At 49.4% G+C, this 24928-nt stretch overlaps 1 long non-coding RNA gene across 2 annotated transcripts in view; it reads right to left on the reverse strand.

Moving 5' to 3' along the window:
* The window catches only part of LOC125944727 (uncharacterized), a 90336-nt gene that overhangs the window by 19068 nt on the left and 46340 nt on the right, over positions 1 to 24928 (reverse strand). For both annotated transcript variants that reach the window (XR_007466403.1, XR_007466404.1), the window contains one exon: positions 10334 to 10488. This is a non-coding gene — a long non-coding RNA (uncharacterized LOC125944727). The remainder of the gene's footprint in view (positions 1 to 10333; positions 10489 to 24928) is intronic.

Genomic DNA, 24928 nt, shown 5'->3' on the forward strand with positions numbered 1-24928 from the left:
GAAGTTCGCATCGGGCTACTTCTCCGACGCTTCGAAGATCCGAGACCGAGCGCTGGCGCGTTTTTACCGCCGACGCCGCTGCTGTTGCTATAACCATGTCAAATTGAAACTGGGTTGTTGCACTCGTGCACCTTTCTCGATCCATCTATACTTTCACAACCCTTCCATTTTAGACTCCTTCCTCTGAACCCGGTTCAGCATACGAAGACACTCTCTCATTGGGTTACGATGGTGAGCGGGTTCGCGTTGCTCCGGGCCGATGCGATCGGTGCGGATTCCTTGGTAGTTGTTGTTCGGCTCGCGATACAAGAGAATAAGGAGCGGTTCACGACTCGCGGAAGCGGGCGCTTTAGGCAGCCCTTTGATTAGGACCGGAAGTGTCAGCCGATGCTTGTTTGCTTCTGTGCGCGCGATGGTGTTTGCCGAGCAGTGGCACTTGTGATTGCGATCGAGGTAAACTTTGGCTTCGCTTTCACGGGGTTACAGATGTGTACCACTGTGTATACCACTGTGGGCTTGAGCTAGAGCGCCGGGAGTTTAGCGTGTTTTCTTCCGGAACACAGAAATGTGCACAACGCGCGGTGCCCGAAACAGTTGCTTTATTTGTTCTCCAGGGACACAAGAAAAATGACACACTGCGTGCAAGTTGACGCTCCCGAGTTCAGTTGTCGAATGCGTTGCAGTGATGTCGTGTCACCCCACCAAAAGAAAGATGCGGAAACCACATTTGATCTTCTGACACTTGGTTGTGCGTTGCTCTCTACGTGAATTTTCTTTTTAACAATCAGCGGGTTTTCGGTTGCGTCCTATACTGCAGTTTGGGCTTACCGCTTGTATGAGAGAAGCATAATTTGAGAGAAGCACAAAGCGTTCGACCGTCACATTATTTGGCTTTAAAAACCTCGCGCATTCTTGAGAGATTATAAAACTATTAGGCTACGGGTATCGATGATGAGTGCTTTCAGCACTGTCTTTCGTGGTAAAAGCGAAGCTTGTTTCGCTTGATTTGCAAAATACCTGACACGCACATGATTAAGCGCCTCGCTTTGTTGAGTGCGATTAATTTTACGATACAAACGCACTAAGTCGCAAAAAGTCGCATGTGCACAAGTGCACATGCGACTTTTTGTGCATACCTGGTGTGTCAGATGACAACTGTGGCAAAAATAAAACGTTCTCTAAAAAGACATTAAAGTGTATTTCTAATTGCTTAGCGGTACATATTTCAACCTATGAATTGTAGCTATAGTGAGTTCGCAAGGCGTATCCGCATGGAACCAATTCTGAGCATGGCACCGGTTTCGAAATATGCGCCCTCAAACTTTCGGTAAAAATGCACTGTTGTTCCACTTAATTTTTTTAAAGAAATACTATTCTATCCATTGAAGCACGAATTTAACTGTAATGAGAATGCACTTCGTCGGACACACAGAAAATTAATATCTCGAAACTGGTGTAGACCCGGGAATTCGTTCTAAGCGGATACACCTTGCGAACTCACCGGCTACAATTCGTAAATTGAACTTCGTGTCGTAAGGTAATTGAGTAAGGTGTTAATTAGCGTGACTATGTTAATTTTTCAATTTTGCATTTTGATTTCTCGTAGAAATAATGGCCGCCTCCCCGACTAGCTAGCTTACTTCAAGGTTTATAATCGTGCTATCTGCCACAAGCAATTCTTTTTAGATTTGTTGCAGCTAAAAAGATACCTGGTGTATCCTCTAGAAACGTCAGCCACTTTATCTAGATTACCGCTGCTCTGCGAAAAACGAAACAAGTCGCGGGCAACTTTTAACCATGCAACCTAGAGCCACAGTACTTGTAGGGCCGAGCCAAGTCAAGCGACTCTCAAAATCAATATGGCAGCTACAAACAAAAATGATTTTTTTTTTCGTCTTTGTGAGTTTAGAATCTGAGAGGAAGGCACGCATACTTCTGAGGGAAGTAAACCGTCGTGTTGACGTGCGCTTGAGATTTTTGAATACTGAGCTTCACTTGGGCAGTTCAAGGCGTCGTTTTCTGCGCCTCAACACTTTGGCAATACCCGTCGATGTGTTCCCAGTATGGACGGCAAAAATTCATACCCGGGCTGTTGACCAATATACTTGCAGCCTTCATCACTTTGACTGCAAGGCTGCCAGCACAGAAGTTACGTGCGGACTGCTAGCTGTAATGACGGCGTGGTGCAAGTTGGTGGATCACCCGACGAGGACCTCGTGTCAGTCATCCTGGTCATGTTTCAAGCGTGCGTGGTCTAATATTGATCTTCCGACGGCGCGGCCGACACAGTACAATGCCTCATAGATGTGCTAATTGTTTCGTAGGGATCGTAAACCCAATATGAAATTATTTTTTTCGATAGTAGTTCGCGCAATCAGATAAGTGTAAAGAGAGCATATGCACTTTTTTTTTCTGTTCAGCATCGGAATGCCTCGGTATGCCTTTATGTTTCTAGGTTCCCCCTCGGATTTCTTTAATGAGAAAACACCCACCGTGGTGGCCTAGTGACTATGGCGTTGTGCTGCTTTGCACACGGTCGCGGGATCAAAGCTTGGCCGTGGTGGTCATATTTCGATGAGGCCGAAAGGCAAAAATACCTTTGTACCGTGCATTGGGCTCTAGAGCACTGCACGGGCCGATTTTTTCAGCCCGAGCCCGGCCCGGGCCCGTTTTTACGTTGGGCGTCCCGCCCGAGCCCGATCAAAACGTTTATGGCGAGACCTGGGCCCGGCCCGGGCCCGGAATTAATCTACGTTACCCGCCTGGCCCGGCCCGCCACCCCTTCACCTTAGGCCCGAGCCCGGCCCGAGCCCGGCTCGAAACTGGCCCGAACCCGGCCCGAGACCGAAAAATACATGTTCTTCAGAGTTGAGACGCCCGAGAATAACTCGCTGCACGTTACATGCACACCACCAGAAAGCCCGAGCCCGGCCCGGGCCCGGGTCAAAAAGCACACGCCATGCCCGAGCCCGGCCCGAGCCCGTGAAAAAAAAAACATGTGGTTGATCCCTCTTATATAGGAATCGGTATAGAACACGAAAGTGAAACGTGTCTTCACAGAAGTAGTGTAATGTTTATTGCACATTGATATATAATGTCTATTGGTGTTTTGTGGCTAAAGCGCCCTTAGGCGTTGATGCACCCACGCTGACGCCTGGTGGCACGTCTCCTCCATCACGACTACCAACGTCGATGACCATGAGCAACCGTCGTGCATATGGAAGCTGCACTACGCTGCACACGCTAGCACAACGCGAAAGACGAAGCACGTAACGGACACACTAATACAACGCGCAAGACAAAGCACGTAACTGAATCGTCACCGAGTCAAATCAGCGCGTACAGCGCGTCGTAATTGCAGCCTCCGCGATCAACTTCAGAAACATTTTCAGAGCTAATTGCGGAGGCCACGCTCCGCTGTGCTGAGTACGGTGAACGCCACCTAGGTGGCGTTGGTAGTGCTTCTTGATGCCAGCGTCCCTTCGAATGCTGGCATCGAGGCGTCGTAGTGCTGAGACCACCGAAGCGTTCACTGTCGGTGCGCGTTAGTGTCATAATGCAGTACTTCTCTTTTCTGCTCGTAGGCGGCGGCACCGCCCCGAGCAAGAGCGCGGGTACACGGAGGAGTGTTAGATACATAAGGCGCGTCTGTGTAGCTCTCTGCAAATGCGTTTGTGGCGCAATGGGTTAAACGCTCGGCGATCTATCGTCGCGGACCGAGAGGTCGTGGGTTCGATTTCCAAATTTTGCATGTTTGTGGAACTTTTTCTTCTGGTTTCTTTCTTTGTATTATGTTCTATGACGTATTTCCGTGACGGAAATACGTCAGTGAAGTCTTGGTGGACCCCGGCATAAAACACTTTCGTGTTAAAACTGCTCTACCCGGCCCGGGCTTTCGGGTAAGCCCGAGCCCGTGCAGTGCTCTATTGGGCGCACGTCAAAGAATCCTACGTTCTACAACGTACCGGAGACGCTACAGCGTCTTTCATAATCAGAGTGTGCTTTCGGCCCGTGAAACCCCGGAACATTTTTTTTTCTTCTCCAAGCAATCCCACCGGGCTTACGAGCCCTGGTAGACCAACACGATGGAGTCCCGAAAAGATAAGCCGACATCCGGAGCCACTACAGACTGGGTAGGAGGACCTACCCACCCCCGCATCCCAAGCTGACCAGAGAAGAGACGGTGATGTTCCGCGAACTACAGACCGGCACATACCCACACGGCACCCGGCTGCACGCCATTTATTCTATGAGCTATATACTTACAAGTGCGCCTTCTGCTCTGAGCCCCAATACCATCTACCACATGGTATGGGAATGTGAGCAAACCCCATCGACACCACGCATAACTGGACCAACCGTCGAGCAGTGGGAGGCCCAGCTGATAAGCCCGAGCCTTGAAGACCAGCGTCGTCTGGTGAGCAGGGCCAAGCTATCGGCTCGGGCCCACAGCATCCTGGACCAGGGACGCCGCCCACCTCGGACGACTTCACCGTCTGCTCATTTCTGTAAATAAAGTTTATTCCTCCTCCGCCTGATGAGCAAGGAAGTAGTCAAGCATAGAAACTAATCGAAAAATTTATTTTAAAAATTACTAAGTTTGATATAATTTTGTTTGTGCAACTGACATATCCGCATCTTTTCTGTGTCTGTGCGTTTCTCTGGCCACAGCTGACGTCTACAAATTAAAGCTCCCAGAACCATGTTGACTCTTACGGTATAGTGCCTAGAATATAAGTATATTCTAGGCACTATGCTTACGGATGCAAAAACGTTTAAAAACAGATTAGTAACTCTTCAATGTTTCTTTATAAACTTCTCGCAAAGCACCTTGGGATTCATGCGACGGGCCCTGACGGACACCAGCGGACATTAAATTGACAGTGGAAGTGAGTTCATAACTTGCCCCGGTTACTTAGGGGCTATGGTGTGGTGCTGCTATAAGCACGAGGTCGCGGGCTCAAATCCCGGCAACGGCGGCCACATTTCGACGGGGGTGAAATGCGAAAACACCCGTGTACTTAGATCACGTTAAAGAACCCCAGGTGGTCCAAATCATTCCGGAGTCCCCCACTATAGAACGTGCCTCATAATCGGATCGTGGTTATCGCACGTAAAACCGCACAATATATTGAAAAGAAAAAGTGATACCATACCAACTATCGCTGTAAAAAAATCGGCCACGACATGACCTTTCCGTGGCGCAGAAAAGAGTTGAGATTCGACAAAGCTCGTGTCACAATGAGAAAGCGCGTAGGAACGTTTCCGACTCGCTAATCACACCAGCAGGTGCGCAGAACCGCAATGTGGAAGGGGGCGTGCGCAAGAACGAGACCGAATGACGCTGCCACGCTGATGCTTCGGGACGACGAATGTGCCGGGCTGCGTCCGGAACGCGGCAGTCTGGCCGGCGACTTGGCCCGAAGCGAGTTTGGGGAGAGAGTGCGAGGGCTGTGTAAACAGCGCGCCAAACTGATTGCGCTGAGCGCCGCAGTGCGCGTTCGCTCCGGCGTGCTCCCGTTACATCAGCTGCGGTGACAGCGATCGAGTGAGGGCTATGCCGAACCATGCCACTGCACGTTTCGGTCATTGATGACCACATGCTCTCCAGATGGGACCCTAATATGTCCTCGGCTAACCTCCGACTAGCTACCATTAAAGCGGTTCGGTGTTATGAGGAGCCTTTTGATCGGGCTCAGCTCCGATGCAGCCTTTTCAAATACATGTAAAATGCACGAGCTCTTTTCTGACATAACCACTCGGCTTATTTTAATGAAAATAGTTGCATTTAAAGCAGAATGTTAAGTTCTTGTGACTTCTGGAAACGGGATATTGATTTCAGGTCTGACTCTATTGAGAGAGAGAGAGAGAGAGAAGAGACTTTATTTGCACCCGTCAACTAGATGACGGGAGAAATTTTGAAAAATTGGAAGGCTTGATATTGTCACGAGCGGCGATCCTGTGGTCGGTGCTTGGACGATGACGACGACGACGACGACGACGTGGCTTTCTGGTGTGCACGCGCTCTCCTGAACCATTGCTGTAGCGTTGTGCGCATTACCTTGTAAATATATCCAGTGTATATATAATCTCCCCGTAACAATATAAATAGAAGCACAAAGTTTACAAATTCGTAGCTCTCGACCAAGAGCAGATATTGCAGTTCTGTAAACTGCATCTGTTAGAGCAAACCAAAACGCACACATCTGCCATATCAATTATACCTTACGTGAATTCGTTACAAGGGTTTTTCAAGAGTCCCACGCACTGACATTCTAGGGGTCTTTTTGAGAGATTGGCGTGGAGAGTGAGTCCGTCTATACACTCGCGCAGAGGGCAGGGCCACCAAGTCACCAACAAGCGCGGCACTTACGAAGGGCGTCATTTGTACTTCCACAAGAATATACAGGGTGTCCCAACTATCATGCACCAAGATTTTAAAATATGCAAATGCCACGTAGCTGGACATAACCAAGGTAATGTTGCTTTGCCGTCGCCCGGAGACACTCAGATTACTTTTTTTTGCATTCCGTCTAATTACATAATTAGTCTCACTTAATTAAACAACTTCTCAAATATTATAATTAGAATAAAAGTGTCAATGATTAAATTGCAGAGCAACACGGAAAGCTACCGATACTCCTTTCTGTTGCTCAATATGTAACACAGATTGAGCAATACAGCCCGCGAATACACGCAAAACTGCCGTGTGACTGGCCGCTCGAGGCACTTTGCGTGTATTGGCGGGCTTCTTTCACGCTCGGAAAAACATTTTTATGAAGCACGTATTGAGCAATAGAAAGCTGTATGGGGAGTTTTTCGTGTTGCTCTACAATTTTCTCATTGACACTTTTCATCTTATCATAATATTTCATGAAGTTGAATTTAAGATTTAAGATGATTTAGAATGAACTCAGACTAATTATGTAATTAGGCCGAAGGCAAAAATAATCTGAGTATCTACAAGCGACAGCACACAACATTACCTTGGTTCTGTCCAGCTACGTGGTATTTGCATATTTTTAAATCTTGGTGCATGACGGTTGGGACACCCTGTATACTTGGTGTAGTGCTAGTTGTTGAGCAACCTTAATATACATGTCTCGTTTTCTAGCTATACCATCTACGGCCAGCTCTGTTTTTGGGAGCGTAAGCAGCCCTGGAGGCAATTCTACGTCGTACTTCCAAAACTCAATTTTCAGAAGGATATGTGGTACCGCAATTTTGCTATCTTGTATTTCTTTATGGACGTGGCTTTCTTTCTTTCAATATCCTTAAAGTCAATCATCGGTTTGTTGCTATAAAATTCAGTGGCAATTAAGGGGTAATTGCGAGAGAAATTCGTTGCACTATGTTGCAATATGTTGAGCTGCGTGTAATTGGTGGCGCTCCCTTTACCACCGTGCCTTACCCGTACGCGAGAGCCAGCCGGCATTTCGAGCCCTACATCCTCGAGGACCAGTTCCGAACACCATGCAGCGTCTGTGACCGCTGCGACCAGAGGCGCAGCGTCTCAAACACCGGCATCTCAAAACGCTATCTGTCACGAGGAAATAATCCAAGAACGCTCCCATTCCCACCGGTACCACAGCACCGTGCTGTTTTTACCGCTGTGTTAGATAGACCGCACAGTCATCGGGACCGACCCACATTACCGGTTAGACAGTCCCAAGAAATACAGTGGTTAGGTTCCCAAACAATGACTAAACGTGTTATATATCGAGCCCCTTGAATCCCCTTGTTCTTCTCGCTCATTAATAGTACTGTGTAACACCACGAACTATATCTAGCCAACGTACGTATAAGTGCATTCAAAGAAAAGAAGAAAGTCAGTGACCGTACAAAGCTCCGAACTGGTAACAACTCGTTCGAATGTTGCCGTTAAAGAGCTCCGCGGTCTGTGCGGCAATCACATTTCCGGTACGACTCGCAAACACGTATACGACAAGCGTCATTTGCACAACATCATCGCGGTGCGTCCAGAAGCGTGAGCAGCTTAGCGCACGCGTCTCCAGCGAGCAGCTGACAGTTCTCGGAACGAGGTAGTACACAGAGAAAGGGGTGCATGCGTACGTCATCATCGGCGTGTGCGTGCGTGTGTGATTGAGCGCGTGACAGAGCCGAGAGCACGTCCGAAGGCCACGCACCAGCGGCCGATGAGAGGCTGGATAATGGTCCGGCCGGGCAGACGATCTATCGACTTACAGTGGCCAAGGGACCTTCACCCACTTGCAAGGTCTGCGACTCTGTACAGATGGCGTCTTTCCTTCTTCGCTGCCGGTCTTCCTCCTCCAATTTTGGGCACCCGTGTATCATCTCCGACACCGAGATTTTAAAAAAATAACACTTCCTAATGTGCACTAGTATGCCCCTCTGACTCAGTTCCGCAGCGCGCCTGTCGTCACACTGCTACCGAATGTTGCTGCCGACGGACGCGTCGCAGGTTTGAGTCCCGGCCTGCGCGGCCGCGCATCAACGGGTGGGCACTGCGAGAACGCCCGGGTAGTCAGCCAGCCAACAAACCATGTGGATTGAGAGAACGGTCAGGCAGCTAGCCAGCAAGCCTGCCGGCAGACTTGTGCAACGTATCTCACAGAATCACAGCCCAAATTCAAGCGGAGCAGAGTTCGACACTATAGAGTGTATAGTACCATATCTAATGTGAAATTTCTTGCTCGACACAGTATGTCCTCGGTGCACGGCAAGGTACTCACTATATATATACGCAAGTTGCATAGCTCTACGTCTCGAACATGCGGCGGCGGCGCCATCCTATTTCACACGGGTAATAAAGAAGAATAAATGATAAACTCTACTGTTGTTAACTTTCTTGGTACGTTATAGTAAACGGCCGCTAAAGAGAAAATTTGAGCCGAATTAGTAAATTACCTTTCTACAATGCAACGACATGCGCCCTTACTGTGAGTGGAGGTTTGGTAAGCAAGAAAAGACGCAAGAACAAAACTCAGCTGCAGACACCGAAGTCTCCAAATCAGGGGTGCTATTCTGGACATTGTAATATTCCACTATATTGTCAAATTTGGTAATTGCGGCTCTTTGAGTAAATCAGAGAGGCCGTAGTAGCCTTCTGGATGCCTCTGAATCCACTTTCGTTGAAATATGTTGTTATCTGAAATACGCCGTACAGTAAAGCTCACAGGCAGTGTGCCTCGTATTCGTTGTTCAATATCGTCGATGAGTCGACCGGAATGAAATTAATTGTGTCATCGGCGCGAGTTTCAAGCTCTTAGCTATGGTCCATCATGAAGTTTGTAATGCTATTTTTGGTTCACCCGTGCCTTCTGTATTTACTGGGCATAATAAAGTTATCTGAAGCGGAAATGCAAGTTCGCGAGAGACGGAGCAGCAGGAGCTCTTTAACCCACGAATATAAAACATATATTGTGGGTTGGATTTTGTTAAGTTGAAAGCACAGTGTGCTCTGAGATATGCCATAGTTTAGGGCTCCGAATCTATTTTTTATTACAACCTGTTTTCCTCTAATGCATACATAAACGCAAATACGCGAATGTATTTGCACTCGCCACGCACCAGAAAGTGGCCGTACGGATTCTGATATTAATCCTCACTTAAATATCTCGACTTGCAGCCGATACCCTTTGATGTCCCTGGGACACATCTTGGTTGTTCGTATAGTAGCGAACAACTCAATCATCCATATCTATTTCAAGCGTGATTCACCATGTGACCCCCAATCGGCTTTAACGTTTCGCGCTTCTGAACGGTTTCGATTCGCCGTCGCGACCGCAGAGCCAAATATTACCTTCACACCGCCAAGTCGCGGTCAGTCTTTCTCTCCGCACTTCAACGTCACCGTCGAGGCTCCCCCTCCTGGAACGGAAATAGAGTCCCAGTCACCCTCATTGCGCTACGACATATACAGTCCGGCACAGCGGTCCCTCCACTTCTCACGTGTAGTTCGTTAGACTAAACAAAAGCGAAAGCGCGAGTGTCACGCCTTTTAAGAACGCCGAGAGCTGCGCGTCTTCCTGCTGCACACAGCCGCCCTCCATCCACAAACTCACTCGGTCCGAGAGAGTAACATGTGTATAAAATAAAAAATCATAATGATGCATAGGATGCGCGTGAAACCTGCGGAACGTTCGCGAATCGAAACGATGTGCCGTGTCGAGCGCGACAAGAAGAGTGTGAGGATTAATGCGAGGGTGTGAGGAAGGTACCGCGTGGCGCCGGCGTCAGGAGGACGCACGCCTAAACGAGTGTTACTTCCCTCCCCCTTTCGGCGAGCGCTGGCGCACAGCGCTCCGGAATCGCATGAGATGCGAGCGAGGCTTGACGGTGGGGTACCGACACTCGGATGCTTCCTTCCTCTTGAGTCTCTTGGTGTTCTTGCTTCCGTCGCGGCTCGGCACTTTTCGGGCATCCGAAACGTCCCGATGCTGTTGACGTCAGACTCGGCCGTCGGCCACACGCACGCGAGCACCTCACTATTAAAAGAGCCCCTCACTGTAAAAAGAAAAACAAGAGAATTGAAAATCAAGATCGAGATAATCAAAGGAGTAAACATGAAAAGCGTTACTGCACCGTTCCTCGTGTGCGCGCGTCCTCACTCACACACTCACGCAAGCACTAACACAAACACACATACTCACGTCCATACATACAGACACAAACACAGGCACGCACACACACAGAGCCCCATCTTATCGTCCGCGCTCAAGGAGAGTGAGGTTGTAAGGCAGCTTTCCTGCAGTAAAGGGAGGCGGAAGTGTGCGCAACGCTGTTTTTCCGCAGCTGAGACAAAAGCCAGCGTGAGGGTGTGATGAAAAGAGGGTGGGTGGGAGGGCGACAGAGAGTGGATGTGGGCAATGCAGTAGGTGTTAACAGTGCTTTCTCGAAACGAAGATCGCAGCATCAGCTCTTTCTTATTCCTCCTCTCTTCGTGTTTCTCGGGACAAAAACGTTGCGTGGCTGCGTTCACGGCTGGCTCTTGTAACTGAACTGCTTGACGAACCCTGACCCCATGTGTTTTGTGCGTACCCGGAGACGTTGACGCGCGGACGCCGGCGTGCAAGATCTTGTCGCACTGGGACGAGGAGAACGCGAAGGGCCTCGGCGACGGTGTTTAGTGTGGACAGGAACTGTTCTGGTTGTTTCCGCCGGTTGCTGCTTCTTACTCTTATTTCGCTGCACGCGTCTCTCCGAGGCATAATGCCATGGTCTACAACGTTACCTCGATTACGAGTTCTGTATTGCGCCGTCATTTCCTCTCCATTTATATTGCAGCATTTTTCTCCATTCAATGAGCATTAAGCTGATTTCGTGACTCTCTCGTTCTCCATGTGGTTTAGGTGCCCTCTCTCTTCCATCTTTTTTTATTTGCCAGACCAAACGAATCCCTATAGAGGCTCACACAGCTTACAGTGCTTCTTTTCTTTTTCTTTGTACTGATTGCTCACGTGTCCGAACTTTATTTTCATTCATTTCTTTTGTCAACATTGCGCTTAAGTGTAACATCAAGTCATCCACCATTTGGTTCTGCAGTTATTTTTCTACGTTAATCCAAATTTCTTTCGAGTAATATTCAATAGGGTAGCCGCCCGCCTTCGGGCATTAACAGCTTGCTCTCCGAAATAAAATGTATTCACTCACTCACATCTTCACCACACATAGTACCTTAGTCCATATGTAAATAAAGTGGAGTACTAGGAAGCGCGTGCTTCTTACCTCTCCCCATAATCTCCTAGCTAAATCCATCTGCATTTCACTTTTCCGTAACAAGTGACCGAACGCGCAGAGATCCGTACTTGCAACCATTAACCCCTTCGTGCATGATACACGCTTTACGAGCGCTGTAACAGTACTGCGCACAGTTATCACGTACAGTGCGGAAACACTTTTGTTGAGAATTGGCACCGTTGACGGTACACTGGTGCGTCATTGTAATGACATGTACAGTTTAAAATTGGTGTCTGCATTTCTTCTAACGCAAGGATCGTGCATCAGTTAACAATGGCGGCAGGTGCAGTCTGCGGTGGAATTAAGCGATGAGTCATGGACATGTACGCATCGTATCCGCTTCCAGCTATTACTGACAAAACTGCCTGTGGGTAGTGGAGGAGGAGGAAAACAAGAGGTGAAAGGCAGAGAGCTTAACCAGATTAATTGTCCGGTTGGCTACTCTGCACAGCGGGATAGAGTAAGGGCAGAAAAGATTAGAAAACAAGAGAAGATTTAAAAAAAAAGGAACGCATTAGTTCGCACATCCTATAGTTTTTTTTTTTTTCAAATAGTGTTGTTTCTTTTAAAAAGCACCGTATCACTTTTAAAGCAGTTCGTGCCGACGTCAGCTGGGACCAGGGGCCAAGAATTCTGGCTTCCGTAAGGGGACGGCTGTCTATCTTGTTGAGCGGGGTGCTGGGGACTTTCCTTCGTGCACTAAAACGACGACAATCACACAGAAGATGTGCTATCGTCTCTTTGCACCCGCAAGTTTCACAATCTGAACTCGTGGCCATTCCGATAAGGTAGGAGTACAGGTTGGTAAAAGCTACTCCAAGCCATGGGCGACAAATGAGTTACCTCCCGTCGTGGTAAGCCATGTGGAAGGCGGAGCTTCAGATAAGGATCCAGGGAACAAAGGCGCTGGTTTTTTAAGTCTGTCGAATTCTATTGGGCTAACGTAAGCTCGCGAGCAAGCACACGGAGCTTTCGCGCTGCGTCTGTTCTGGACATAGGGATAGCGACGCAATCGGTATGTGAAGATCGAGCGGCTGCGTCTGCTTGCTCGTTTCCAAGGATGCCACAATGACTTGACAACCATTGAAATACGATGTCATGTCCTTTGTGAACTGCCCGATGGTATATTTCACGTGTGACCACGACAAGTCACTCGTGGGGTCCACGGCGTAATGCAGAGAGCAAACTCTGGAGGGTGGCTTTGGAATCGCAGAAGATGGACCATTTATGGGGCGTTTCCTGATCGATTAATTGAATTGCTGCATGCAGAGCAGCAAGTTCGACAGCCGTCGTTGATGTCAGGTGCGATGTCCTGAATTTTATCACTGTAGATTTTGCTGAGACAAACACTGCAGCTGCTGAACTGGGGTGCATGACCGACCCATCGATGTAAATATGTAAGCGTCTGTGTGTAGAAACTGCAAATAAGTGTATTGAATCTATGAGGCCAATGGTGATAACGTCAGTCATAGACAGTGAATGTGTGCAACGTCGGCGCTGTTGTCTCGTAAAACAAATACTCTATCTATTCGAATAAACGTAGCCCGAAATTTTTTTTTTCGTAAATGATACCCAAACTGGCGCCATCGACTTATATTCCTGGCCAAAGAATCTCAGCCTATATTCGAGAACAAACCTAGCAAAAGTACCGAGCTAACGGACTAATTTATGTCACGCCCACGGTACAAGCACTCTGGGGTTATTTACATTGACTTCACGAAACACGGCATAATTAACGCACTCGACGGCCCCAAGGACGACGTCGTTTGGTGCCGAGGATGCCTGTGAAGCATCCGAATGAGGGCGACTTTTCTGCCAATTGCGACAAGGATGCTGGTTATGACATCTACTACCGCGATTTAGTAGCAGAGCTTACGGTAAATAAAAAGGTCCGCCGCATGTCCACGAAGTCAATGATGAGTAGGCGAAGCAGCGGGGGATAATTCGGGTAACCGTGAATTACATTGCCCACTCGAACATGCAAATGAGTGACAGCACATGTGTACAGTATATACAATGTTGTTTTATTGGTCGTATATGGTATTGAGGTGCGGACTTCGTTTTCCCTTCATTAAGACTGCCTTGTGATAAGTGCAGCAGCACGGCGACGCCGGCAAGCGGACCCAGAGGCGGCAAAACGCCGGAAGCGTTATCTACCTGAGGTTGGTGGCGCCGATGCTCGGTTCAAGCGCGAGCTTCGCGAGCCCTCAACTCCAGGTCCGCTTGCCGGCGTTGCCGTACTGCTGCAGCTTCACGCGCCCTAGACTGCGGGTCCGCTTGTTGTCTGCGTCGCCGTGCTGCAGCAGCTTTGCGAGCCCTCGACTCCGCTTGCAGTTGAGCCACCACTCTCGCCTTTTCATCCAGAGCGGGCGCGCCGTTATCAGAAGCGACCGTTATCATCCATGGCTGAACGGGGAAAGAGAGCGCGCGTCGGGAACGAGTGCTTATATAGTCCGTGTGCACCGCAGCGCCCCTAGCGGACTCCATGTAAACCAGAGCTACGGATGACGAGGGAGGGACAAGGCTCGGCCCTAAGGTGCTTCGCCCCTAAAATATGTCACATTCAAAGTTTGTTTCTCTAAAGAGGTGTGGTCGAGCCATCTCCAACGATCATAGCTGCGTAATAGCGAAACCGTGCCCGTCAGGCAGCTTGAGCTCGTGTACATGAACTGTGTAAAATCATAAGCCTCCAGTAGCACGCCGTTCTGTCGCGTCAGAGAACTTAGTTTATGGCAGTGAGCGCTAGCTTTACGCTTGTCGATACGTACCCGAAACCATGCAAATATATACAAGCGACACGGAACACAGCATTTCCCATCTGCGTTTTGTCTCTTCCTGCTGTCTTCGTTTATCCTCCGACCGCGCGTTTAGTATTATTAGCATAGAAGCGCTCCCCGTGCGATTGCTTGAGAAGCGTCCCGGTTTAATATACAACTAACTGTAATCCTTGCTTTAGCATTGTACAGTACGTATGCCCACGATTCATGAAAGCCACGAAGAGCGTGCTAAGCAACCTGGCCAGCGCTCGAATGCTTCCCCGAGCGATTCAGTCCGCAGGTGTCTAGGAAATAACTGCACCCGTCGATCGATTAGCATTCGAGAACACGGAGCGGTCGACCCGGAACGAACAAGAAAAGACTCTGCCTCGCGTTTCGAGACGGGCGCGACCCTTGGCATCCAGCGTCGACCCACAGACGAAGGCACGCGGGCGGGGACCGCGCCCTGTGCCCTTCGGCGCCCGAGAGCTTACATCTCGCGTCTTCGTGAAGAAAAGAAAGTGATCCGGAATGCGCGCTGTCCTTCACACCCCGACGGGGGCATCGGGCCATGCGGGCGGCGTACGCGCGACTCATACAGTCGCGGACACGAAACGTCAGTTGACGGACACGACCGATCTGGGCCGGCTAGTAATTGGGAACAGAAACATAGCTGAGCGCTCGTGACGAAGTAATGTTAACGGCCACTTTACGTGAGAAGTGATTTAAGCAAAAGTTCAGTGGCGATTTAGCGGTAAATGCGAGAGAAAAGCGTTAACATTCCGTCGCACTCCTTTGAGGTCCCGGATCCATGATTTAAACCGCGTTCACCCGGGCCCATTGCAAAGTGCTGTTCAGAAGCTCACTTGACACACGTCCTGCCTCTTCGAGGAGCGAAGGGCAACTGACGGTAGTCGGGAGTAGACCACCGTTAGTTGCACTTACATGTATACATGTATACTTTACATGTATATATTGTAAAGAACCAGACCCGTGGCCGTCGTTCCGAGCGACTTCCTTCTCTTCTGTTTTGTTCGCCTTTCCTCTTTCTCTTCATTCCAGTGCTCATCCGCACGTTTTGTCTTCACACTCGGCCACGCTGCGGACCTGAAGAAAAAAAAAGTTCGAAAGTTCAGTAAAACCGCCGGAACCTTTTCTTGAGGTGTGACACGTGCCCGGCGAAGTTATTTATAAGTTAAGCCTGTCGAAGCTGGTGCCTGGAACTGAGGTACTCAGGCGCCAGGTGTTCTGTCTTCAGCGCTCAATAGTTGTGAAGGGCCCTTCAAACCGCGCTAGTAACTTCTTGCCTTGTGAGCTGACTCCCCTTTGTACCCACACCTCGTCACCGACGTGATACACTGGAGCAGGTCTATGTCGACGGTCATAGTAGCGCTTCTGCGTTTCTTTCGCTTGCGAAGCTCTTCTGATCGCTGCTGTTCTGATCTTCTTAAAGTCGGGCGCTCGGTCGTCGGAGCTGGAAATGGTAATGGGAGTGATTTCAGTTGGCGAAGCTTCCCGTGGACGGTTTCGTACGGCGCTTGCCCGGTAGACGTCTGTAGCGCCGTGTTAAAGGCATAAGCAGCTGACTGAATGTGAACGTACCAATCGGTTTCTCCTTTTTTTTCCTATTTTCGTATACGGAGCAAATCGCGCCTGGATGCTTTGGTTGGTTCGTTCCGTAAGGCCGTTTGTCTGAAGATGAAATGCGGACGTGTAATGGTGCTGTACCCCTGCCGTACTAAGGTACTTTCTTAGTTCGCGGCTGCGGAACGCCGTGGCACAGTGTGATAATACATTTTTTGGCAGGCCACGTCTGCATTCAAATCTTAGTTTCAGGAAATCGATTAGGGGACGGCACGCTAGAGATGGCACCTCAGGCACTTCGACGTACTTCGACAATTAGTCTATGACCACAATGATGTATCGGTTTCCTGCAGTAGTGATCGGCAGAGGTTCTATGTAGTCGATGCCAACAGTATGAAAAATAGTTTCTGGCCCCGGAATAGGTGTCAGTAATCCAGGCTGGCATCCTGGTATTCGATTATACTGCAGACACACTTCGGAACTGGCGACGAAGGAGCGGACATTGCTTTCCATCTTCGGCCACCAGAAGCGTTCTTGTACATTCCAGAGCGCGGCTTGCTGACCAATGTGCCTTCCTTCCTGGGTGTCATGAATGGCTCGCAACATTTCCAATCAAAACTAATTAGGAATCACTAGGATGTGACGTTCTTCTGAGTGGTCCTTGGGCCACTGACGCCGATACAGTGTGCGTTCGCGTATTACAAATGTCGAATTATTTCCTGTAGCAGCGATTGAAGCAATGATTGATTATAAGTCTTTGTCCTCCTGTTGGGCTTTGGAGAAGCCTTGTTGAAAGAATAAAATGCGACTCCCCTTGTTCTGGGACACGCCATCAAGGGGGTTCCGGGAGAGAGCATCGGCGATGTTGTTTAGCCCCCTAGCACGGTGGCGCACGTCAAAATTGTACTCTTGCACCGTGATAATCCATAGGGCAAACGTATGCTTTAGCTGCTGCTTGGAAAACATCCATATTAATGCAGCATTATCGGTCACGGCCTTTAACTCGTGCGCAAAGAGACAGTGACGAAATTTATCATCCACACTCCACACCACCGCTAGATATTCAAGCTCATTGGAGTTGTAGTGGCGCTCAGTATATGAAACTTTGCGGCTCGCATATGCGACAGTACTTTCGACGTCATCAGGGTCACGTTGCACTAGCACTGCTCCGAGGCCCATTTGGCAGGCATAAGTGTGCACTTCCGTATTACAGTCGTCATTGAAGTGACTTAGTACGGCACAGTGAATAAACTGCTGCTTTAAAGTTTGAAAAGTGATTTCTTCCAGGGGCTCCCCATTCAAAACAAACTCCCTCTTTAAGTAAATCGGTCAGGGGAGCGGCGGTCGATGCGAAGGGGGGGATAAATCTGTGAAAAAATACGGAGTCATACCCACAAACACCTGAACTTGTGTCAGGAAATTTGGTGTGTGATATTCCACCACAGCAGCAATGCCCAACGGGAGCAGCTGGATGCCATTTGGAAAAATAGTATGTCGGTTTGAAACCTTGAAGACCAAACTGGCACTTCTCGCTGTTCTTCCGAAAACCAGCATCATTGAGCTTTTGTAGTACTTGGTCCAAGTTGCGCGGACGTTCTTCTCCCGTTGAGCCAACGACCACGATGTCGCCCAGATATGCAACACAAGCTTGGTTCTTCACAAGTCCTAGCACGCAATTCATGGCACGCTGAAAGGTACTAGGAGCCGTGCGCAACCCAAACGGCAGGAGGTTGAACTGGTACAAGCCTGTAGGAGTCCTAAATGCTTTCTTACATTTATCTTCTTCGGCGACATTGATCTACCATCATCCGGCATGTAAATCAAGCAATGAAAAGAACTTGGAATGACGGACCGTATCAATAGCGTCGCCAATTCGAGGTAGTGGGTACGCGTCGGGTGTCGTGCAGTTGTAGAGCCTACAAAAAATCTCACACAAAATCTCCTTGATACAATTAACTAATAAATTTTGCTGTGTTACTTAAACCACTTTTGCTGCTTCGTTAGTTGCTTATGTATGTTTTTTTACCCACTCCCCTCTGTAATACCTCGGTCTTGAGGGTACAAAAAATAAAAAAATAAAAGAACCATTCTTTCTTTTTTCGAACAAGCACGACAGGCGCTGCCCACGGGCTTGAAGAGGGCCGAACGATGTCCGCGTCAAGCATTTCACGCTCGTGTTCTGCGATCAAGGTACGCTCCCGTTCCGCGTACCTCCTCAGTGGCATACATATCGGCGAGTGGCCACCCGTGGGTGTATGATGCATCAGCAAATTAGTGCCTGGGAGGTCGGCTGTGCTATGCGCTGACAATGCAGAGTGGCCAGCGAGTGCCGAGGACAAGGCAGGTGAATTTTCAGTCTCAACTGTTGGTGTCGGAACTGGCGAGGAAGTGGCTGTGGTGCCCTGGGCCAGGGTTGTAGAAGGGAGGAGCTCAACACGAGCGTGGTCGATGGTGATTTGAATATCGCCAGACAGCAAGAAATCCGTCCCCAGAATTATGTCGGCAGGAAGTTCCTCGAAAACAGGAACTGCTGGGATACATTTTGTCCCGGCCGACGCCCGGACAAGAATGTCGAGCATGCCCACTGGCACAGCGCTGCCTCCTAGTACGAGGAGTGGGGGTTACGTCCATGGGCAGATTGTGTCAGGATCATGACGTAGGTGTAGCGCCCTCCTCTCAGCCCGGTATCCACAAGCGCCAACCAGTCGTCTATTCCCTTCAACAAAGACTGGTAGCACGGGAGATTAGCAGGTTTGGTAATGAATCCCTGTTTTTAGCGAGTGAGGGCAATCCTTGGCATTGTGGTCGTCATACGGCCACAAGAAAAGCAGCCGCATCGAGGTGGAGACGGTAGGTGAATGTCCAGCTGCCGGCATATACCTACAGCATTACGACGCCGAGTGCTATACTGATGTTCGGCTGCCTTTCGAGCGAAAAGATAGGGTGAAGTTTCCAGCAGAGAGGCTGGCAGCATGCGTATACAGAATCGACCGACCCATCGACCACATACTAACGAGCAGCAGAAGAGAGCTAGGTGATGCCGCAATCCTCGAGAAGCTAGACCGTTTCATACACGTAGAGAGTTACCTCTTCAGTTGGTACTTGCCGGCATGAGCGCATGCGCATGAAGCGATCGTCATAGGCAGAAGGAAGCTGGCTGAAAGCAGTCACTAAGCCACACTGCATTCGGACCAGAAAGTGTACGCAGAGTCGTCACATCTGTGCCACGCCTTGGCAGCACCACGAAGGCGGCTTTCAGCGAGCGACATCTTCCCGTCTTCAGGCTAGGCGTGTCGATGGGCCAATGAATTAACTATGTGTACCCACAACATTAGATCGTCCTCGAAGCCACGAAACTCTGGAACTTCCATGTGAGATGGTGAAGGAAGTGCGCTACGCGCAAGGGCTGCCGTGACGGATACTGTGACGTCTTCCAGGTACTTGGACAGCGCAGCTATGACCTGTGTGACCATATCCATGTGAATGGAGACCGCCGTCTAGGGGTTACTGACCGCGTCCACCGACGATGTAGTAGTCGCTTGAGGTGACGCGAGGTGAATCCATCACCTGAGGAGTTGGTATGACAGGCGTGGTGGCCACCAGAGGAGAGGCCGAGGAACGGCGGGCGCCGTGTCCGAGCGGTGCGGCAGGCGCTGGAGCAGATGCAGCAAGATGCCTGAGGATGCGTCCGCTCCGCTACACGGTGTGCGAAGGCGGGTCATCGAGCAGAGGTGCTTTTAGCTGCTGCGTGATTGTAAAGAGCCGGACTCGTGGTATTCGTTCCGAGCAATTGATGATGATGATCCTCTGCACAAATACATACCCACCATGGGTGATCGGCCAAAAGAATTGGGCGGCTTGGAGAAAATGGATTAGAAAAGATTAGACAAAAATACTACATACTATATATACATACTACTATAATACTATATACTATATCCGTGGCCTAGTGGTAGAGCGCCCGCCTAGGCTGCGGGAGGCTGTGAGTGCGATTCCCACCGCCGCTGGGCACCCGCTGGTTTAAATGGGTACAAGCGTACCCCGGCCTGGCGTTCGGCTTCCTTCAGGGGTGATACGCTTGGGAAAGGAGCCTGCGCCCTGACTTCCCGTCGCAACCCTCGTGAGCACCAAAATAAGCCTGTATCCTGCCTGTATCACTTATAAGTGTATATCCCGCTGGTCTTCGCTGAGGGAACAGATGCGGAAGCGATGCTCGACAGGCTCCTTATTCTCTCAACTGTTGCATATGGGCGTGTCACGCATTCCAAAAACAGATAACGAATCGATCTTTTCCTTGTGCGTTGTGTTCAGCGGGCAGGCAGGCAGGCAATGAACATTATTTTAGGTCCTGAGGAGCGACTCCGAGAACCCCTTACGGGGGCGGAGCCACCGCGGGCCACGGGCACCGCTAATTTTTCATATAGAAAATAGCTCATTACACCGTGTTGCATTCTATAGCTCGCACCACATAAGACCACGTGAACTCCTCATAGTTCCAGATAACGAATTTCTTCACTAATGACCGCAAGCTTCGTTAGCACAGAAGGACGACGATCGCTACTTTAGTGGTTTTAGTGACAATTTATATTTCGCTAGGTGCCAGTACTGACACCGTGTGCAGCATTCTCTTTCTAAGTTTGCATCTCTATCCATCCCTCTATCTCAATTTCCCCAGTGCATTGCAGCAAAACAAAATTAGACGTGAGCCTGGTTGCTGCTCCTTACGGCCTCCCCTCTTTGTGCCAAGGAAACACATTGACGCTCCACGCGTGCGTGCCTGGCCACGTATATAAAAGGTTTTGGGAAAAAATTATGTGTAGAACACCAATGTCTTTCGCTACACATTTGTGCAGAAATATCAAAAGCGTGATGGTTGCCTTAAGATTGGAGGTAAGTGAACAGGGCTTCAACACTTACTGGCTTCAATTCCTCTGCGATATCCTGTACCGTAAACTGATTTCTTAAGTATAGTTATTTACTGAACTGCAATCAAATAAATAGTTAACCAGTTCGTTTCACTCGAATTTCCATGATCGCAGCAACAAGCGAGCTTTTTGAAAAATCGCAGTTTATTTTTATCTTTAATGTACTGCTTCAATTTTTTTTTTTCATCGCTGCTTGAGCGCGCGTTACTTACCCGTATAGAAGCAGTATATCCAGCACTAGCACTCCGGCTGTGGCAGTAATTCGTAAATCAAATCAACCTTACACACCTCGGCAAAACAAGGCACTCGAGTTATATCGCATACCGAGAGCCACAGGCACGTCAGAAAAGCCGGGCCTCCTCCTCGTTCTCCGCTCGCATTAAACGGACCACACACAAGGGTGCTTACACCTGCATAACACGACTGCGCTTACTTAGCGCCGCGCCGCGCGCAGCTATTCACCGCGCATTTATAGCGGGGCGTGTGTGACACGTACTGTTTACCGAGGAGGCGAGGCACGGCCTTAAAAGACCCCGGACACGAGCAGGGCGCACGGCGAGCAGAGTGCGCTCTCCTTGCGCGATCTCGTTGGAATACACGCTCATCCACCCGGGAGCCATCGCGATAAGCGCTCGTTTACGTCTCCCTCGAGTGACAGGCGAAGCTGTCCCGCCGGTACAATGTTCCTGGCGCTGTTACCGTTTGCAAATGATGCAGCCCTTCTCCTCTCTGAAGAGCTCTCTTTCGCGTCGCGTGCGTGCGTGCGGCCCAGGGTTGCTGTCGTGCGATGCGCGACAAGCGCCATTCTTTCTAGTGCGCAAGATACCCTAAGCCCCCTGTCATAGTTGATGGCCCTCACGCTGGCTCTTCTCAGTCCTTCTCGCTCAAGGTGAGGAAGGGGGGGGGGAGGAAGCGAAAAAAAATAAGGGTCAGCAACAGTAACAACGAGGGTCACGCGAAAAGGTCTCCGTGTACAGGGTCTTCTTCGCGTACATATCGGTTGCCCAATCCCGTCGGTAACGTCTGCCCCTCCTTCCCTCTGCTCGCAACAACTACTCGACGCGTCTGGCGCGGCCGTCGGAATGTTGCGAAGTTCTCGAACGTTTCCCAATTCCTTCGGGATTCCGCGGCCCGTCACTCTCTCTCGCTCTCCTTTTTTAGCCAACGCCTACGCGACGCTCCGTTCTTGCTCATCAGTCTCTTCCAATCATCCTCTTTCCTTCCGTCGTGTCCCGTTGTATACAGTCCTCTTCCCCGCTCCAAGCGGTTTGTCCGTCTCGCTCTCGGACAAACCACTCGTGGATATCCGCTCTGTCCGCCGGCATTTGAGGTCGCTGCAGCCGCGGGGCATGCCCGGTGCACAACGATACCAGGAAGAGGAGCGGCTCCGGCGCATGCAGCGTATCCGAAAAACCGAGCCGCCGCGCCTAATTGCTGGTCTTCAGCCTCGCTCGCATCGCGCGCTCGGACGAGAGGAGGACGCAATGAAGAAGCTGCGGTTTGTTCTCGGCCGACTTCTCTCCGCGCCTTGTCCGTCATTCTTCGGAACCGCCGGTATCTACACTGATGCCGCTTGTAAGAAAGAGCGTAGAAATTGGTCGACGTCCGAACGGGGGCTCCCACGGAATTTTCTCTCAAGTGGCCCGGTGGGTTTGCCCTTGCTGATCGTACGTACAGCCGACGCGTCCGACAACGGCCTTGTTTGCCGGCCTTTGCGGTGGCACCGCGAAGCTTTGGTCTGGTTTGAGCCTCAAATTGCCCCGCTTTCTTTCTGTTTGCGGAAGCTTGACGACGACCACAGCTATATAAGACAGGGTTGTTAGAAGCGATCATAGAGAAATAATTTCTTACAGTTGAAGTTATAAGTGACGTTGAGGCTATTTCAGCGGCAACCACATGGAACGCCTTCTCGATTATTTCGCCCTGTTTCGTTGATGGTATTCTAGAGCGATGGTGTAGCATATGACTAGGATCCCGGGATTTCTTCGTCTCCGCACCCAAAAACTCAACCAATCACAGCAGGAGGCGCGCGCCGCGTGCGCCGCTGGGTTCCTTGCAGCACCACCAGATGGCGCTCGCCTCCACGCCTCCGCGAAAATGCTAGAATGAAAAGCACGTATAACATGCCTGAGTAACTCAAGCAGGCTATGTGACTATTTGTCACCGTCCCGTTTCGAAGGGTATGCCAATAAATTATCACTATCATCACCGCGGCAGTGGCGGCGCCGGCCGTGCGGAGGAAAAAAAGAACCAGAAAGCTCGCCTTCGCGCACAGTGTTCGCCGCAAGGGTTTCCCGGCAAAGATTACGGTTGCATAAGCTGCAGTTGTCATACTTATTAGCAATTCACCGGTTGTCGAATAAATTATATTTAACAATCACCTGCTATATTTTCGTGAGCATTTATTTACACCGTTGTTTTCTATCGCTGCTGTTTACCACATACTTGTGGGGTGTTTCAACATGTAAAGCAAATTTCGTGCGTCTGTTTGAGCCGATTTTATTAGTTGTTTGCCCTCGCAAACTAGAAGGTAAGTTAACTGTGTTTCAATATGTATGAATGGCATTTTGCTTGTTTAAGCGCCGATTTTCTAACTCGGTATAACGCCTTTACTTGTAACTGTATATTGTATGTCCCCCATCACGTAATACTCCTACGGGATCCTGTAAAGATTATGAATGAATGAATGAATGAATGAATGAATGAATGAATGAATGAATGAATGAATGAATGAATGAATGAATGAATATTACTTAGAGAGAAAGAAAAAATACGTTGCTCAGGCTGGCCCGCTCCGCTTCTACGGGAAAGCAAATCCCTGCAGCACCGACGCCTGCATGTATACATATATTGTGCAGTATATGGCAGTGGGCTATCACAAGCACATGTGATTGACAAAACATTTGGCAAACTCAACTGTAGATGACGTCTACGTAATGCGAAGCATTCATGATTTGTAGAAAACAGATAATACAAATGTTGTTCAGCGAACGGTCATGTAGCCATCATATGATGCAGTGTTTATATTTACATAAAAAGATCACCAGTCCTTCCCCTGTCGAGAAAATGGGGCTAAGCGAAGCTTGTCGTGTGTGTATCTGACCTTCCTGATGATTTTTGTTCTCTCTCTTTCTTTCGTTCTCTCTCTCTCTTTACCTCTCTTTCTTTCTTTCTTTCTTTCTCTCTCTCTCTCTCTCTTCTTTTTGTCCCTGGTATGTGCCATTGAGCTTGGACCCTTTCTGCACTAACACCAGGATCGGCCCACTTTTCAGCGTGACAGCACCACCACCGCCGACACTTGTGAGCCTATAAAGCTTCGCTTAAAAAGTTATGCCCATCGAACCTACATGTTCGAATCGAAGCTTTTGTGAAGCTGTTAAATAAATGCCATACAACTGTTTATTTCTGCAGAGCGGCAACCAAGACAGCAGCACCCAACCACAGTAAGAAAAGTCCGAAAGGATTTGCAAAGAAAGCGTTGCTTTCAAAAGTCAGAATGTTAGTATTGCAAAGATATAAGATTGAAAGCAAACTAAAACCCGATGGAACATACCCAGTGGCCCATGTGGCTCATACTTAGTCGCCCAAGTGGCACCTAATTTTAGACTGCACAATAAAAAGGATTGGCCCACTTAAACGGTAAGACACCCCGACCGCCCGGGAAAATGTGGCTGCACTCGAAGAAGAATGAATTAAATATGTTCTAGGGAGGCCCGTGCGATAACGGCCCGTGCTGGCCTCTGCGGTAGCACCGATGCCAGCAAATCGCGTCCGTCGATGCGCACCGTAGCCCTTTCTATTGCTTTAAACGGAATTGTGAGCATCTCACTCTCGGCCGGATAGGCGCGTTGGACAAAGAAATAGAAGGATCATTGAAGCGAGGCATTACTAATCTTTGCCTCATTAATGCCCTCAGGAAATACTGTCATCATTCCATGCAGC

Source organism: Dermacentor silvarum, chromosome 4 (genome assembly GCF_013339745.2).
Source record: "Dermacentor silvarum isolate Dsil-2018 chromosome 4, BIME_Dsil_1.4, whole genome shotgun sequence".
NCBI lineage: Eukaryota > Metazoa > Arthropoda > Arachnida > Ixodida > Ixodidae > Dermacentor > Dermacentor silvarum.